This window comes from Chelonia mydas, chromosome 9 (assembly GCF_015237465.2).
Source record: "Chelonia mydas isolate rCheMyd1 chromosome 9, rCheMyd1.pri.v2, whole genome shotgun sequence".
Taxonomy (NCBI): domain Eukaryota; kingdom Metazoa; phylum Chordata; order Testudines; family Cheloniidae; genus Chelonia; species Chelonia mydas.
Genome location: NC_057855.1, coordinates 18,919,328 through 18,936,290, shown reverse-complemented (window position 1 = coordinate 18,936,290; position 16,963 = coordinate 18,919,328). Strand labels below are relative to the sequence as shown.

Here is a 16,963-nt window from a genome sequence, read left to right as displayed (position 1 = left end):
ATGTGCTTCAGATGTGCTGACCACCCTTGCTGAAATACTTGGCAATAGTTGGGACTTTTATATCTCTTTGCCTTTGGCTGAAGAAGAAATAGAGTTGATGGATGGATAGACAGACAGATGTACAGTTTATTTTATTACCACTTTCACTCTGTGAATTTTTTCCACTGAACAGTTTTATATCAGATTAGCCCATCCGTGCATTTGGACAAAAAGGAATGAATTCAGAAATGGTTTTCTGCCTTGAAACTATTTTACAAACTATTTATCCAATAAGGCACTAAGAATATCAGTTCAGATCCTTATGTAGTGGCTCTGTACCTAAGTCCATTTACCCTAACTAGGGGCTTGTCTACATGGGGAGTTATCCTACACTAATTTATGTTATTGCGGACAGCACTGCACTGGCCAAACAGCCTGCACTGGCCAAAAATTCAATATGCAGGATATACATATTCAAAAGCTTTTTATCAAATGAATCTCAAACACAAAAGGCTAACTAGTTTAATTACTGCTCTGGGTATGGAATGGATATTGATTAAATAAAGATATGCTTTTCTACTAAACATTTCCTAAAACAAAACAAAAAAGATCCACCACAAATTCCAGTTAAAATATTCCATTTACACATAAGTTTACAGTAGTATATGTGAAATCAATAGCCATACAATCATATATATAAAGTCTGTAAATGGGTTTTTTGCTAGCTATCTGCAAACCTCAAAAATGATGGGCTCTAGAATGGTTTAATTTGGACAAGCATCCAAACATCTGGAGACAGGATTTACTAAACCACTCAGCATGTGCCTAGCTATGCTCTCATTGAAGTCAATGGTAAAAATCTCATTAACTTCAGAAGGAGTGGTGTAGGACTAACAATGATCATTTTTGAAAATCTTATCCTAAGTGTTTATCCACAGCTTATTTGAACTACCAGAAACTGTTGGTTCGCAGGATTAGGCTGCAATTTATCATCAGATTCTTTGCATTTTTTTTATTTTTATTGGGAAGGAAATACCTCAGAAACAGCCTTTCTTGCAATATTCTACAGCGATGCTTCTGATTCTTTCCTTTCTTTCCAAGGACAATGATAAAGTTTTTTACCAGCATTTACAAGTTACCACACAGCCCTTCCAAAGCAAGCACATTTATTCTTAGGGTAAAAGCATCAGAGAAAACATATAAAAAACAACAATAAACAAATTTGAATGCACATTAAATGTACCAGGAATCACCCATCTTCCACATGCAGAGTCTGGTAGGCCAAAGTCTTTCCAACTCTCCTGAAAAGGTTGGGGCCACCCTAGGCCAAAAGTCCTGTTTGCTGAATCAAAAGGAAGATTCTGAGTCTGTTTAAACTCAGCTTTTAGATATCCCAAGTTCTTTCTTTGTCTCTTGGTCTTTAGAAAACCCAGTTTGAACCTGTATATGCAAAGCACTCCGAGGAGTGATACCACTCTGGAATTGTTTACAGTCTCAGAGACTCACCATAATTACTCCCCCCAAAAGAGTAGGAGCTGTAGTAACTGCCCCCCATGGTATAGAACACAATCAGACATAACATTCATACATTAATACAACGGTCCCCAAAGATACTGTATGTGGCTGCAATATCTGTCAAACCTGGGAACTCTTGTTCTTAAAGCATGAGGTCTACTGAATGAGCTAAAAACCCCAGCTCTGTTAGCCATGGCTGTAGCGTGCTCAACAATTTCTACATGTGGGCCAGACACTGGTAGAAGAGGGACAGACTGGAAAATAATGTGAACAAACAACCTTAATTTTTTTCAGAGCACCAAAATGTTTCATTTACTTTGTGAAATCCTTAATTTCAACTTCTCCTAACCATTTCCCCAACAGCTGTGTAGGATTGTTCTCTTTCAATTCACAACAAAGTTTCAAAAACACCTCAAAGCTTGGTGAGATATATGGCTCTGAATACAAACAGGACATCAATGTACAGGTAGGTTCAATTAAAATAGCAGTGCCTAGAAGCCCCAACCAAAATCAGGGCCCCATTGCACTAGGCACTATAGAAACACAAAGCGAGAAATAGTACAGGAAAAGTTTATAAACTAGAGACAAGACAAAGGGTAGGAGAAGAAACTGAAATCAGTAAAGTGGCTTCTACAAGATCACAAAGTAGGGGAACTGGGAATTGAATCCAGGGGTAGGGATCCGAGGGTGCGGGTCCTTGGTTTTGGCAAATCTAGAACCTGGGGTTTGGGGAACCCTCAGTCTCCAGGACTCCCTTGTTGCCACCAAGGGAGACAGATAAAGCACCACATTACTAATCTTGGAAGGTCATACCACAAACAAAGTGCTATTGTGACACTTATTGCCTAGGGCACCTGTTTGGCTCACACACGTTACTTAAGCCAGGAAATGGCTTAGGTGGGTGGTCTGAGCAACTATGCAGACTCCCTGTTGCTACTTCAGCATCAGACTCTGCTCTTCACCTGTCTCCTGTTACCTACATCCAACTCTATTCCCGGTTCAACTCTGCTCCTGTCCTGATCCTCACCCTGCCTTGCTGCTACCACTGCTCCCAGACCCTGGGTTTCTCCTTCTCCATACTTGATCATGGCCTCCTCTCTGGTTTCTGTTTCTGTGCCTTGCTCCTGACCATCAACTTTGACTCTGGCTTTGACCCTTTGCTCGACTCCTGGCTCCAACTCCTGCTATGATGATTAGGCTAGACTGCTTACATCCCAGTTCCTTAAGAGTTGCTTGGACCCTCTTAATCCCCACTCCTCACAGTGCTGGAATCGAGAAGGTGGGCTCTCTGTTACCTCATGGTCCCCTTTGGCATTAGACTTGCATGAAAAAGTTAACCAACTCCAGACTGAGAATCTAGTATTGGACCCAAATGCCTCAGCTTGCAATGTAGGTGTGAACAATGTGTTTCTTCCCATGAACAACTTGTTTGCTCCTAGGGAGAAGTGGCTTCACTCCAGACTCAGATTGAGACCTGAACAGGGTCCTGTAGTCCCCCTACTTGATCATTTTGACTGCAATTGCTGGAAGTTTAGAGGATTTTTGAACCATTGCCATTTGCTTTTCTTACTCTGTCCATGCACACACTCCAGGTACCAGGTGAAGATGGCACTGGTGGTAAGCTTACTTACAAGGGAAGCACTGTAATGGGCTTTGCCCCTCTTGGAGCAAGGCAGCCCAGCTTTGACATTTGGGAGACTCTTTTGCAAGCATTCTCTACTATATTCGATGACCTGCATTGAGCTCATTTCATTGAAGCAGCACTGAGGAAGCTTCAGCAAAGGCAGGGACCCACCATTATTTATACTGCTCACTTTCAATGACTGACAGGAGATGTGGAATGGAATGAGGAAGCCCAATTGCACCAGTTCTGGTGGGGGTTGAGTGAAGAGATGAAAAACAAGCTGGCTCGCATCAAGAGCTCCTCCCAACTGAATGCTTTCATTGGCCTAGCTCTCCACATTGATTCCCAACTTTGAGAGAGAAAAGAGGAGAAGAAATGCATAGGTCCACCCCTTTGACTGCACATTGAACGAAAGCCCCATACGCTAACTCCAAGCCAATGAAGACTGACCTGAATTGGGAGAAAAGGAGCAACAATGTTGTGAAAATTTGTTTTTCTTTTGCAGGGCATCCAAATACACCCTCACCTCTTGCTCAATCAGAAAACTGCTGGGTAACAACTGGCACAAGCTCAAGTAAGGAGAGTGGGCTTGGGTACCATTAATTTCCCCCACTCAAGTACTGCCTCCCGACTGACCACCCAGAAAGGTACTGAGGGCTGAGGGGCTTCCACGCATCTCCCAGTTCCCATGCGGATGCGCATTCTCGTTCTGGCCATGCCCATCCCCTTCCAATGGGCCCTGATTGATGCTGGGACTGCTGAAAAATTCATTGATGTTGAGCTAGCCCATGCCTTGCACCTCCCCCGCTTCAGCCGATGGGCACACCAGATCTTATGGAAATTATTAGTGGATCTTTCTTGTCTTCAGGTCTGGTGATCCATGATCCTGTATCCTTAGAGATCGACCTCCAGGGATACAGAATTCATGAGACTCAGTACAATCTGTTCACTGCACTTTCCCCTGATCCTTGGAATTACTTGGCTGGTGCAGCATGACACCATTATTTCCTGCCAGGAGACAATAATCAATTTTTCTTCCAAATATTCTTAAAGGGTCTGCTGTAACCGACCCTGTCCCATTCCCTAGACCCATGTTTGGAACTCTAGCCCAGGAGTGTGACCATAGGTGCCAACTGCATGGGTGCTTCAGGGCTGGAGCACCCACAGGGAAAAAATGGTGGGTGCTGATCACCCACCAGCCACCCCCCTTATCAGCTCCCTCTAGCCCCCCCAGTGCCTCCTGCCCGCTGGTGGGCCCTGCAGATCAGCACCTCCCTCTCCCTCCCCGCACCTCCCGCCTGCCACAAACAGCTGTTTTGTGGCATGCAGGAGGCTGGGGGTTGGGGGGGAGGAGTGAGGACATGGTGCACTTGGGGGAGGGGGTGGAAATGGGTGGGAAAAGGCAGGGTGGGGGGAGCAGGGGCAGGAAGAGGTGTGGCAGGGGTGGGGCCTTGTGGGAAAGGGTGGAGTGGGGGTGGTGCCTGGGACAGAGCCACGGGTTGAGCACCTCCCGACACTTTGGAAAGTCAGTGCCTGTGACTAGGACACCCGAGGAAAGCCCCTGGGCCTTGAGGGCTAGCAGAAGGGAACTACCACAAGATACCACCACTCAACTCCCTAGCAAGTATCACAACTATGCAGATGTCTTTAGAAAGAAAAACTCGGAAATCCTACCCCCACACCAGGATTATGGTTACATCATAGACCTTTAGCCTGGGGCCAAGGCTTCCTGTGGGCAGATATACTCCATGTCAAAACCAGAGCTGGAAGACCTTTATAGGAATTTGGACTTAGACATAATGTTCCAGATATTGATCACCTTTAGGTTTGATTATTATAATTCTCTGGGCCTATGAAGGGTTTCCCTTTAGCAGCCTTCATTAATAGGACTTCTATGGAAAATATTCATTAGAAATTAAAGCCTGGCAAAAAATCCAAGGAAGGGCAGCTGGCAGTACAAGTGGGGCACAGGGGTATCAGCTGGCACATTAGGTGAAGCTGGAACCAGTCACGGGAATTTAAAAAAAAAAAAGATTTGGTTAGTGTAAAATAAGTCTTTACTTCACCTTTACTTCAGAATTTTGAATAACTCCAGGAGACCCGTTCCTTGTCTCCTCTTTATCAAAGTGTTCACAGTTCATTTCTCTCGTTGAATAATTCCACTGAGGACATTTGACTGACAGCTGCTACCATTGGGCATCTTGCTACTGGAAGTTAATGTGCGTCTATTCTCATGACATCCTCAGGCCCCCTCAGCCAACTCTTTTAATCAGATCTATTTGCATTTGCTGTCATTTTTATAAGCACCACAAATCCAAATTAGCTTCTGGATCTCCCTGTTCTTTCACTCAGAAACTGTAAAAGAGAAATCCCCATTGTGGTTTTCTACTATCAGTTTTACAAAGAGATCATACTCCACCTGCAAACTTTTCCAGAACGTGTTCCACTAGATCCTTATATATTGATAGATACATTTTTTCAGACTGGCATTTGATATCACTGTAACATTACTTTTTATCCACAAATTTTATTTGTTTCCTTTCTTTGCTGCTGTTAAGCACTATGCTGCAGATATAGAGTTTTATCACTACTACATCTTCCATCACTACAATCTGCTGTTATTTCCTGTAAAACAACTTTGTGTAGAAGGTGTTTCAATATCAGTGAATTTTGTTCCTCTACCAATATTTACATAAATAAAATAATCCATAACAATCCAATTTAGAGCTTACATGATTGCATTCACTTCCCACCTCCTTTGATCCCAGAATATTTGAAATGTGATTCCTTTTCTCAGTACAGATACTGTCAAATGAAAACATCTCTGAGCCATATTTTTAAGTTGTTAGTGAATGTAACAAGCCTATCACTTTTAACAACCTTCACATTAAAAAAATAATAATTAATATCCTTGTTCCTAGTAAAATGATGAGTGGAACATTTGTGTGTCTTAAATTATTGATTGCCCTTAAGCAACTCATTTCAAGCATTTTCAAAGGAGAGGAAAATAAAAATGCATTTTCCAAATAAATATCAGTTTAATGAAAAATACCATAAAACAAATTGATTATTATTCTTGCTTGGTTTTGATTAAAAATGTTTTAAAATAGTTTTGGAAGCTATTTTCTCTATCCTTGTTATATTTCTGCATTCTCTATTTACTGAACTTTATAACTCAATGTTGGAAGAAAACTAAAAGATGAGCTTAATTGGTGAAGTACAAAGAATTTCTGAAGGAAGTTTAATTGAGAAAGGGGTTCTCACTTGCTTAGATTGTGGAATGTATTTATGTATGTGATTCAAAATATATATTTCAGAGAGAGAGTGTGTGTTCTGAGGGGTCTATAAATATTGTAGTCTTGCAAGAAATACAAAGGAATCACCCTATAGAATACTTTCCTTATGGGCAAATCTTCAAATATTTTGGGCGTCATGTTTTAAACATTCATAAATGTTGTTACATCCCCCACTCTTCCCCCCATGACTATAAAATATCTTTTCCAGTGTTGTTGTAGCCATGTTGATCCCAGAATATGAGAGAGACAAGGTGGGTGAGGTAATATCTTTTATTGGACCAACTTCTGTTGGATGAAGAGACAAGAAGAAGAGTTCTGTGTAGTTTGTCTCTTCCATCAATAGAAGTTGATCCAATAAAAATTTTTACCTCACTCATGTTGTCTCTCTCATAAAATATCTTTCAGGTTTTCATATTTGCATATCTGTGATTCAGTGATACTCATACAACATAAGGACTTTTCCAGTCTTTCCAGGACTGGGTCCAAAATAAATAAACAATGGCTTGATTCTGGAAGTGTACCACACCACACATGAAACTTTCCGCAACGTCACTGGAAGTGTTTCATCTTACAGCTTGAAAGATTCAGGGCTCTATCCTGGATCTGGAAAACAACTAGATTGTGCCAGTATGGGAAGTATAGTTGGCATAAGGCCAGCAGAGTTAGCTGCTATGACACCTCCTGTATAAATCCAGGTGTAAGGGGTGTGCTGCAAACATTCCCGGGGGGTGGAGACATGACCAGAACCTAATGTGCTTCATCAGTTCTTGGCTGGAGGAAACCCTCTTGGGCCACTGCAATCCTGATGTAATTTAGAGCAACTTCATGCCCTAAACTGAAGCAGGGGCCAAATGGATCCTTGACTGGACTTCATGATCATGGAACCACAAACAGCTCCCACTATCAGCCATGCCCATCAGATATTGGGCATGGTGGTTGAAGTCTCACATTATAATGGGTATAGCACTAAAAGGCTTGAACCTGCAGTCTTTTCTGAGGCAAGCCCTCCCACACCACTAGACACATTTATTACTCGGAGAGAATTTGGCTTAAGAAAGGACTGAAGGATCAGGACAAAATTGTACTTTTATTTCACAAGGGAAACCTTGCTATGATGTAAAGAATGGATTTTTTTATGTGAAACACTATTCAGTTATTATTGTTGTTTTTATTGTTCTTATTATATTTGTTCTTTGAGCATATTTTGCAGCTTTTCATTTTCCAGTTATATACAGTAGTTTCTTTTTTTTCACAATAAGGAAAATGGATGAAGAGGAAAAAACGTAAATGCAGCATGGCTGTACTGCTATTTTCTGAAGTTATTTGCAAATCAAGACATTGAGGGGAAATACAGCATTATGTAGTGGCACTAAATGATCAACAATATTACATAGTAATTTAGGTATTTAAAAAAACAAGACAACATAATTGCCTGACATACCACACAGTAACTGCTGCTACCACAATGTAAGTAAAGAGAGTGAGTACATGTAAAATTACCTTTTTGTGCATGGAGGTCATTGAAGGGTACCATCAGCAGAAAATACCCTAACTTTTCATAAGGGAGCAGTAAAGTTGGTATAAAATATGATGCACTTTCATTTAACAAGCACACAAAAGTCATAAAACTCTATATGAATCATGTAAACACAAACACTCCTGGGGGACCCTCTTTGTTCTAGAGGAGAAGTGAAGATACTTTGGAAAGTACATCTGCTCTATATCTTCATCCAAGGAAACAGCCACAAATCAATTAGATTAGAGCAGTGACTGGTGATACAGGAGTTAAGGCTGTGTATGTCAGCATTTCTATTAGGTTGATAAGTAACTGGCTGTGAAAAATCTAAACAGAAGCATAGAAGGTCTCAGCAAATAAGATGTCTTATTATTTTCTCCAAATTTTAAATCATTGGCCATTTGGAAGTTATGTCAGCTTCATTTTGATGCTTTGTGTCTGCCAACTTCAAGAACATCTTTGTGCTGTTATTAATAAATGAAATATACCATACGTGAGTTCCATCTATCTGCTTGAGACTGGAAAATCCATCAGGAGCTGGTCCTTACTGTTATTAATGTTATTATCTAAATGGAGTTGTTAAGGTCTTGTGGTTACATATTGGAATATATGTGTTAAAAATTCTCAGAAACATACTGGCACAAAAGATGGAGCCATTAATGTTTCTTGGGTAAATGATATGGTTTAAATGTACTCTAAAAACATCTTTTGTAAAATAAACCATTTTAAAAAACAAATTATATGTGCATTTTTAAAATGATGGATGATAGATTTTTAAATACCAATTAAAAAAATAGCAGGGCTCCAAATAGAATTATAGCAAAAAAAAAAAAGAATATGAATGCTGAATGAACTTCCTTGCTGTTCCTATAATAACATATACTACATTGGTATGTCAATCACACAGGTCCAAATTCAGCGGTACCTTGCACCATTGCACAAGGGATCAAATAGGCCAAATTTACTTTGAAAAAGTGTTGGAAGAGAGATAGTGCACCTATGTGTGTTACCAGCAGAATCCAAGAAGATCTGAAAAGCCAGGTAGCAACAATTTCATTGCAAAGCCTAAGTTCAGTGGCTTTAGGGGTGCAACTGTAAAGGACTATGTTATGTCCCCAGGCACACTTCACATATTAATCCTTCCAGACACAAATCTGGGAAGCAAAATACCCAAAGGATTTGTTCTAGCTATCTTAGGTGACCCCCAGTATCACAATATTTGGGCACCTTATAATCACTGAAGTATTGATGCTCACAACAAGCATGTGAGGTAGGAAATTGCTCTTATCCCCATTTTACAGATGGGGAAGCGAGGCACAGAGAGACTAAATAACTTGCCCAAGATTACACAGGGAATCTCTGGCAGGACTGTAAATTATCTCCAGGGACTGAGGATATCACCCTAACCACTCCATCCCCCTTTGTTTCTCCATCTGTGCAATGGACAAAGGCCTTTTCAGACTGGCAGAGAAAGTAGATGGAAGGCAATTTCTCACTTATAGAAAAGGAGTACTTGTGGCACCTTAGAGACTAACCAATTTATTTGAGCATAAGCTTTCGTGAGCTACAGCTCACTTCATCGGATGTATGCATCCGATGAAGTGAGCTGTAGCTCACGAAAGCTTATGCTCAAATAAATTGGTTAGTCTCTAAGGTGCCTCCGATGAAGTGAGCTGTAGCTCACGAAAGCTTATGCTCAAATAAATTGGTTAGTCTCTAAGGTGCCACAAGTACTCCTTTTCTTTTTGCGAATACAGACTAACACGGCTGTTACTCTGAAATTTCTCACTTATATGTGCTTAAATTACAGCTTGGTTCCCAATGCCTGGAAAACTCTTGTATAATCTAAACACAGGTGTAGAGGTGAATTAAGGGCAACATTTATTTTAAACTCTGAATCACCATACATTCTTTTTTGTTGGTTGCAACCCAATGACTGGCCCATTCCTGTTCTCAGTGTACTTAATGGAATTTTTGCCATTGACTTCAGTGAGATTTGATCAGGCCAAATGTCAAGAAACTTCACAGAACAAACATTGGGCAAACAAAAGAACCAATAGGAGTAAAGTGTTGCTTGGCAACTGATGATGATGTGTATGTCCAGCAAATAACTTGAGGGGAAATTTGCACATATTACTCAATCTGAAGAACTGCTAAACATAAATCTCCCCAAGCTACTTTGGGAGCAAGGTAAATAATGTCAAGCAAATGGAAGGACATAAAAATGTATCTTCACTATGCAGAAGGAAAGTAAATACTGTATTCTTGACCTTAACAAGTTCATTTTCACCTGAAAAGAAATGTAAATTGAATTAAAAATAATATGTGCATTTATATTTTGTTTATTATACTTTTTCTCATTTGTGGTACAGAAAAGAACACAAGTGCAGCAACTATTAACTCAGGAAAACATAATTAATATATTCAAATTAGCTTCAATGGGTCTTGAAAATAATGCTGCCACTAATAATTCATTTAAACTGTTTTTAAATTTTACTGTCATGTGGTGAGGGAGTGTGAGAAGGAAAAATACAACATTGTGTCAATGACAGATATGTAATTGCAAAGCAGGACTTGCATAATTTATGTAAATACAATTAAACAACCTTTTAATAAAAAGTAGTGGTATTTTAAATATCATTTTTCATATAGTGTGGCTGCTGTAAATTTCAATTAAGGTGACATCTTAAAATATAATGATTGGAATGATTTTTGATAAACTGGTTTTGGAAATGTCTTATAAAACTGCATGTTACAATGTTTAAGTTGTGTAATAAAAATGTATTTGCTCAGATCTACAGTTAACTCTGAATAATATTGATAACAATATATTACCTAAGATGGTTATAATTGTTTTGTTTAAGGAAGCCACATTATAATCACATTAAGACACTTCAGGGTGTCTATCGTAACGATGGCATGTCCTGCTGTGTCTTATTACTTAAATGTGGTCTCCCTGCTGATTATTCATTTGTCTTTCCTAGGCATAGATAGATAGCAACTTGTATCAAATTGTATTTGCTTTTTTAGGAAGAGATTTGATCAATACTACATGAGCTGAGACTATCAAACTCATTTTTCTGATTATATATTTACAGCAAGTCTGAAAAGATATATTTATATGCACTGTACCTTGCAATAAATTCATTTATATAAAGAAATATTCAATAAGAAAGTAAGTAACAGTTACCACTGATTCCCTATTCTGGGAATACTGGTTAGTTTCTATGACCATTTGTATCCATAATATTGGAAAAATGATGCAAATCCAGTCCCATGGGGCCTAACTCTGCTTTCTTTGCCCACCAGAAGAACCTGCCAAAATGACTGTTGGAGCTTAGAGTGTATAAGCTATTTTGTGTATTCACTGCATACCATGAAAAATGCCCAAATACTTACTTCCATGAAAGCGCAGTACAGCGGGTGGATGTCAAAGAGATGCTATAAAATGCACCTATGTATATGAAAGGAAACACTGAGCCCTAAGAATGTATTAGATTAGCTTCCTGATGTTGAAATTCATTTTAACTATACAACCTATATTTTTAGCCATGAAAAGACAGATGGAAAGACATTGACCCACAACTTCAAAAGAATTCAAGCCAGATTTCTGAACTGCCTTCTCGTCTGTGAATGGTGTTAGTTTAAGTCGTCATCTTAGTTAAGGGTTCAATAGTTACATGGACGTACTATATGCCTGCTAAACATATTTAGTAAAAAACGTGAAGGCGTTACCTCAGAAGCATCTTTAAAGAGCTTTCAGATACTTCAATTTAAATTAGTTCCTTAGTGACATAACATTCAGTCTGAGTTATACTTGACATTCACTTTGGGCAAAATTAACCCCCATGCAGAGGGCCAACTCAAGGCTAATGCACCACTTAAGTGCTCAAAATAGGCCCTGAGTGGAATGTAAGCTGATTTTAGGCCTCTGCACAGACATAAATATTACCATAAGCTAAAGTCAGCCGAATAGTGAAAATACAACTTTCTCCTTCATTATTTGGACATTAATCTAACTGCATCAAAATAAATTTAAAAGTTGTAAGTAGTTAAAAGTAAGTAAACACGTAAAAAAAGTATCAAAAAATTAGGTATAACACCTTCAATGGATCTTCCCATTCGCAATGTAATAGGATCTGACCAGCAAGGAGTACTCCAGATTAGAGAAGAGCATAACACAGGAACCTTTTCAATGAAGGTTCATTCAGATATGAAAGAAAATTTCAACTTCATTGTATTTTGCAATCCTTCTGTGATTGTTTCCCAAGAATATTTGAGAGCCTGAGCATTACTAGTTTGAATATTCAGTTAAGGCTAATTTTATGCAAGACTAGTCACCCAAATGACTAAGCCTAAAACTCTGATTTTTATACAAGCAGATTTCCAGTAGGCTGGAAACTCTGAAACCTAATTTAACTGGTGATTTAGCTTTCTCTAGGCTTCTTAGTGCAATGACAAGGCTTAAGTTTGGCTTATGACTCCTGTTACTGTCATCAGCCAGGAAATTGTTAATGATTAAGCTTAAATACATAGCAAAATTAACCTTAACCCATATGAAATAATTTTAGCTATTGTACAATTTGGATCAAATGTTAAAGTCCATAAAACAATATACATTAAGGTTGGATGTAGAAGTTGACAGACATCTATATTCATTCTAATGATGTGAGACAAAATACTAATCTTAGCTTACTGGATAGGCTAAGAAATCCTTCCTTTCCCCAGCTAAAACAACCATATGTGGCCAGGGCATGATACAGACCATATAAACTTAGTTTCACCATCAATTTTAAAAAAAACAAAGCTTCGGTAGAATCCTTGGGCCCTATGAGAGTCTTGAGGATCCCTTCTTTCAACTCCTAAATTCTTGAACTCCCAGAATTCTTTAGGTCCAATGAAAGTATTTCCTTTAATTTGAGTTTATAGCATATTTTTAATTAATATTATGCCCAGTGACCTTGACCAGATCAGGGTCCCATGGCATTATGCAGTATACAAACATATAATAAATTACAGTCCCTGCCCCAAAAAGCTTGTTACAGTCTGAAAGAAAGGCTACTATCTAGTGTTCTCCCAGTTCTCCTAGATCTAGTACGTATCTTTGACTGCCAGTCAGGAGCCATACAAGATATAGTCCATTAACACTTAGGAGGATGTTAATTACATTTTCTTACTTCCTAAATCGCAAACCTCAAAATCACTTACCTTAATTTAAATCTTTAACTCTATTACAAATATTTCAGGATTAAATACTACTTTTATCTCTTATGTGTCTTTCTAATTGAGTTTGGATTTCTATATGGGTCTGGAAACAAATTGAGTCTGATAGCTGTTTTCCAGAAATATAAAGAACCCGAAGTAACTACTAGCTGTATACAAATATAAAAGCATAGTTCTCCCATGTAGGTCAATTACTGGGTAATTATCATCAACGACAAACACTAGAGAGTAAATGTGCAGCTATTTCTATTGAAGGTGAAATAAGAAAAGGAAACATACTTATGTGGTATAAGAACATTTCCTGAATTATGACCTGCAGACGCCAGTACTTTGGAGAATTATAGCCTTGATGTTTCCAGGGAAAATATATTGTTCCTTAAAGGAGCACCATGCAGAGGCATATTTCTAGGCGCTGCATTACCCTACAGGCCTGTAGAAGAAAAGGAAGGGGATGAGGGGAAAAAAAGAAGCCAGAAGGTATACACTGGTGTATGTACCAACAGGCCTAGCCTTTTTATGAGTCTTATCCGCTGAGAACAAGAAATGCAATCCGTCATAATTATTGGTAATTAATTTGATTCAGAGCTTTCTTAACACTGTAAAATGCAAGGAAATAGGCTCCCACTCTAATATCTATTATGCCATCTGCCACACATTTCTTCCACTCCCATCTTTTTACTTTCTTCCATGTTGCTCCTTACAACTGGAATTCTTTCCCTTTCTTCATAAGTCGAGAATCTACTCCTTCTTCTTCCAAACACAAGGTATATCTGGACTTCAATAGTACTTAGACATCTTGTGGGATTTACAAAAGCACCTAAACAGGTTATGTGCCTATCTTCATCTTTAGGTGCCTAAATACCTTTGTAAATCTATCTCCTTATCATTAACCTATCCATTAAAGAAGAATAATTCTTCATTCTAAATTTCACCCATCTGATCATCTGCTGCTTTATGTTTCTGAACTGTATTTTTTGTTTAGAATATAAGGGCCAGTCTTCCCTTCTGTTTAATCAGTACTGCTCATTATTAGCACTTTAAAATTCAGACCCTGTATTTGAATGTTTAAACATAGATTTAGGAGTTTAACTTTAGGGACCCATTTTTGAAAACGTTAGACACAATCTATGGTTCCTCATCTTCAGAGTGCAAAAATATTCTACACAATATTTAGCATAGATTTAGGAGCTTAACTTTAGGGACCCATTTTTGAAAATGTTAGACACAATCTATGGTTCCTCATCTTCAGAGTGCAAAAATATTCTACACAATATTTAGCATGGTTCCTTTTCTCAGGGTAGTTTTAAGTATTTTAAATCATGAATTAATATACTACAATCTAAGCTATATATTTTAAGTATTTACAAAGCACCAATCATTGCATGGTTGGATTTTCAAAAAAGAGCTCACTTCCCTTTTAGAAACCTATTTGAAGCATCCATATTTTCAAAACTGCTCAGCAACCAGCAGCTCCCATTGCTCCCAAATGGTAGCTGAACTTGTTTAAAAATCCAGCCTGTCGTATGTAGCTCCTGCTTGTGTCTCCTTACGCTGTGACATTGTGCTTTCCTTTCCTTTTTAGCTTCATATTTTCAGATTATCTAATTTTATATGAATCTCTTTTTATATACACTTTGTACCGAATATTTATTGTATGTAGGTTTTTTACAGGAGAACAAATGGTCAGTTACATCCACATGCAGAATGTAAACACCTATCATGAAAGGGCACATGAATTCAAACAAGCGAACAAAAAACAAACATACAGATTTAACAGAAAATCACTAACTTTGAGCTATACATGATGGATAGTCACTGTGACAAGATAGCAGAGTTCTAACACATGGTATATCTCAGGGGGAATTATTGCAAGCCTCTGAGTGTCAGCAGTATTACAGGATGACTGTCTATACAGGTGGCAAAGGTGTGTTGCTGAAGGGACAAACCTTCAGATTTTTATGCTCAGTCATGTTCTTATTGACGCTGTAGCTGTTGAAGAAAACAAGAAGTCTTCAGTGTAATTCATCACTGTGTGGCCAGTGTACTCAGCTAGCTGGCAAAAAAACAACCAACCAACCAAAACACATCTGCCGTCTAGCTGACAGTATGTGGCTACTTTTATTATAATCTTTAATAACAACTCAGTCAAAGGTCAGTGGGCTATTTTTATACTTTGAGAAGCATTTAAGTGGGTTTTGTTTTATTATACAGATATCCTTATTGTTTTGTTTGGGACCAAAGCATGGCATTTAGTCACTGGCATGAATAATGGGCAAGGCCAAGTTGCACTTCCTGTATTTATAATATCCCTCAATGTTCATTTCTGGTTGTCCACCCCCGAGACACAATCCCTTCCTGAATGGTGCAAGTGCACATGGAGACGACGTGATGGTGCAGCCTACTTTGGAAGGGTGGAGGAGGCACTTTTTCCTGAGCTCTTCCCAGCCCCTTTCACTCTTTCTGGAACGTCATTTTCCAACAAGAGGCACCTACTGAAGCTCCTACAGGAACAGGGAGAGCACTTGTAATAGGATGTTGCATGTACCATGCAGAGGGAGCTTTTCTGTGCACTCCCCCTTCTCCTTACGTACTTGCAAATGGAAGTATCAAAATCTGGCCCTTGATCTTAAGCCTTAACATAAGGAGATATAAAGCCTGATGAACCACTTTATGGTTCAGTCAATTCTGCAACTTTCAGAACAGGTATAATATTACTGATACAGTAATATCACTGTTTTCCCGAGAAGGAGGTGCTGAGATCTATTTCACATGTGGTGAGGGGCTGATGTCTGACTTAGCTAAGAACTGGGTATGTAGCTAGAATAAAAACTTTGTGTTGTGGTGAGATTTTTTTGACCAGACCAGGATATATGACTGATTTCCAGAGGAGAGAATTTTTCATGTTTATATGTTAACCCTACTTATTTGGTTAGATAATGTTTCCCTGGTGAGCAGCAAAAGTAATGAGTTGTTAAGCCTATATTTCCAGAAGTCTTTGAAGACCCCTGTTATATCCCTCAGAAAATACACTCCAAGATCTAGACTTATTCTTTTCCTCACATTGTGTTACAGCATTCTCCCTTCAGGTACAGGAAGGTCTCATTATCATTATTCTAACTAATGGTGTGACTTTAGGGAAGTCTTGCTGACTGTGCTCTTCACAACTAAAGCGTGCTTGATGGAGTTGGGCTTGACCTACAAAATCAGATTGGTTACAAGGTCACACTGGTTTAGTAGTCTAGGAGGAGATCTGGGAATTTAGATGAGACTTTTGCCTTATGGTGAGTTTCCTCTCGAGGAGGGGTTGTTCTGCATGGCTGGGATTGATTCTCTGGAGCCCACAGAGGCTGTTTGTTGCCTTTGTAATAGCTTGTATCTGGTAGGCCCATGTCCACCTAGGTAAGGGTGGAAGAATAAAAAAGAGTCATGGACTTTGCTCAGGGAACTCAAGCCCATGAAGCTCCACCTGGAGGAAGATAGCTGACACAGAACCCATATAAGCAAAGCTCTACATTGAGAGAGAGCTATCAGAGAACCCACACAACAAGCACTGTGCATGGAAGGAGAGCTACTAAAGAAGTATTGGCTAGGAGAGTGCTGGCACTCTTAATAGTATATCAGGTGTTTAGGAACTGGATTATATTTATTCTGCTTGTATCTATTTCTTCAAAGGCTATTGTTTATTTATTTTTGCTTGTTTGTTTGCTTTACAGTTGGGTTTACAGGCTCCAACCAAGATCAGGGCCCCATTGGTCAAGGCATTGTACACACATATAGTAAGAGACAGTCTAACCTGACCTGAAGAGCTTT

The 16,963-nt window shown here is 38.9% G+C and overlaps 1 long non-coding RNA gene across 1 annotated transcript in view; it reads left to right on the top strand.

Moving 5' to 3' along the window:
• LOC119567139 overlaps window positions 1–16,924 on the top strand; it is a 66,442-nt gene extending 49,518 nt beyond the window's left edge. Inside the window, exons 2-3 of the long non-coding RNA XR_005226926.2 lie at window positions 3,624–3,692; window positions 16,867–16,924. This is a non-coding gene — a long non-coding RNA (uncharacterized LOC119567139). The remainder of the gene's footprint in view (window positions 1–3,623; window positions 3,693–16,866) is intronic.
• The last annotated feature ends 39 nt before the right edge of the window (window positions 16,925–16,963 follow it).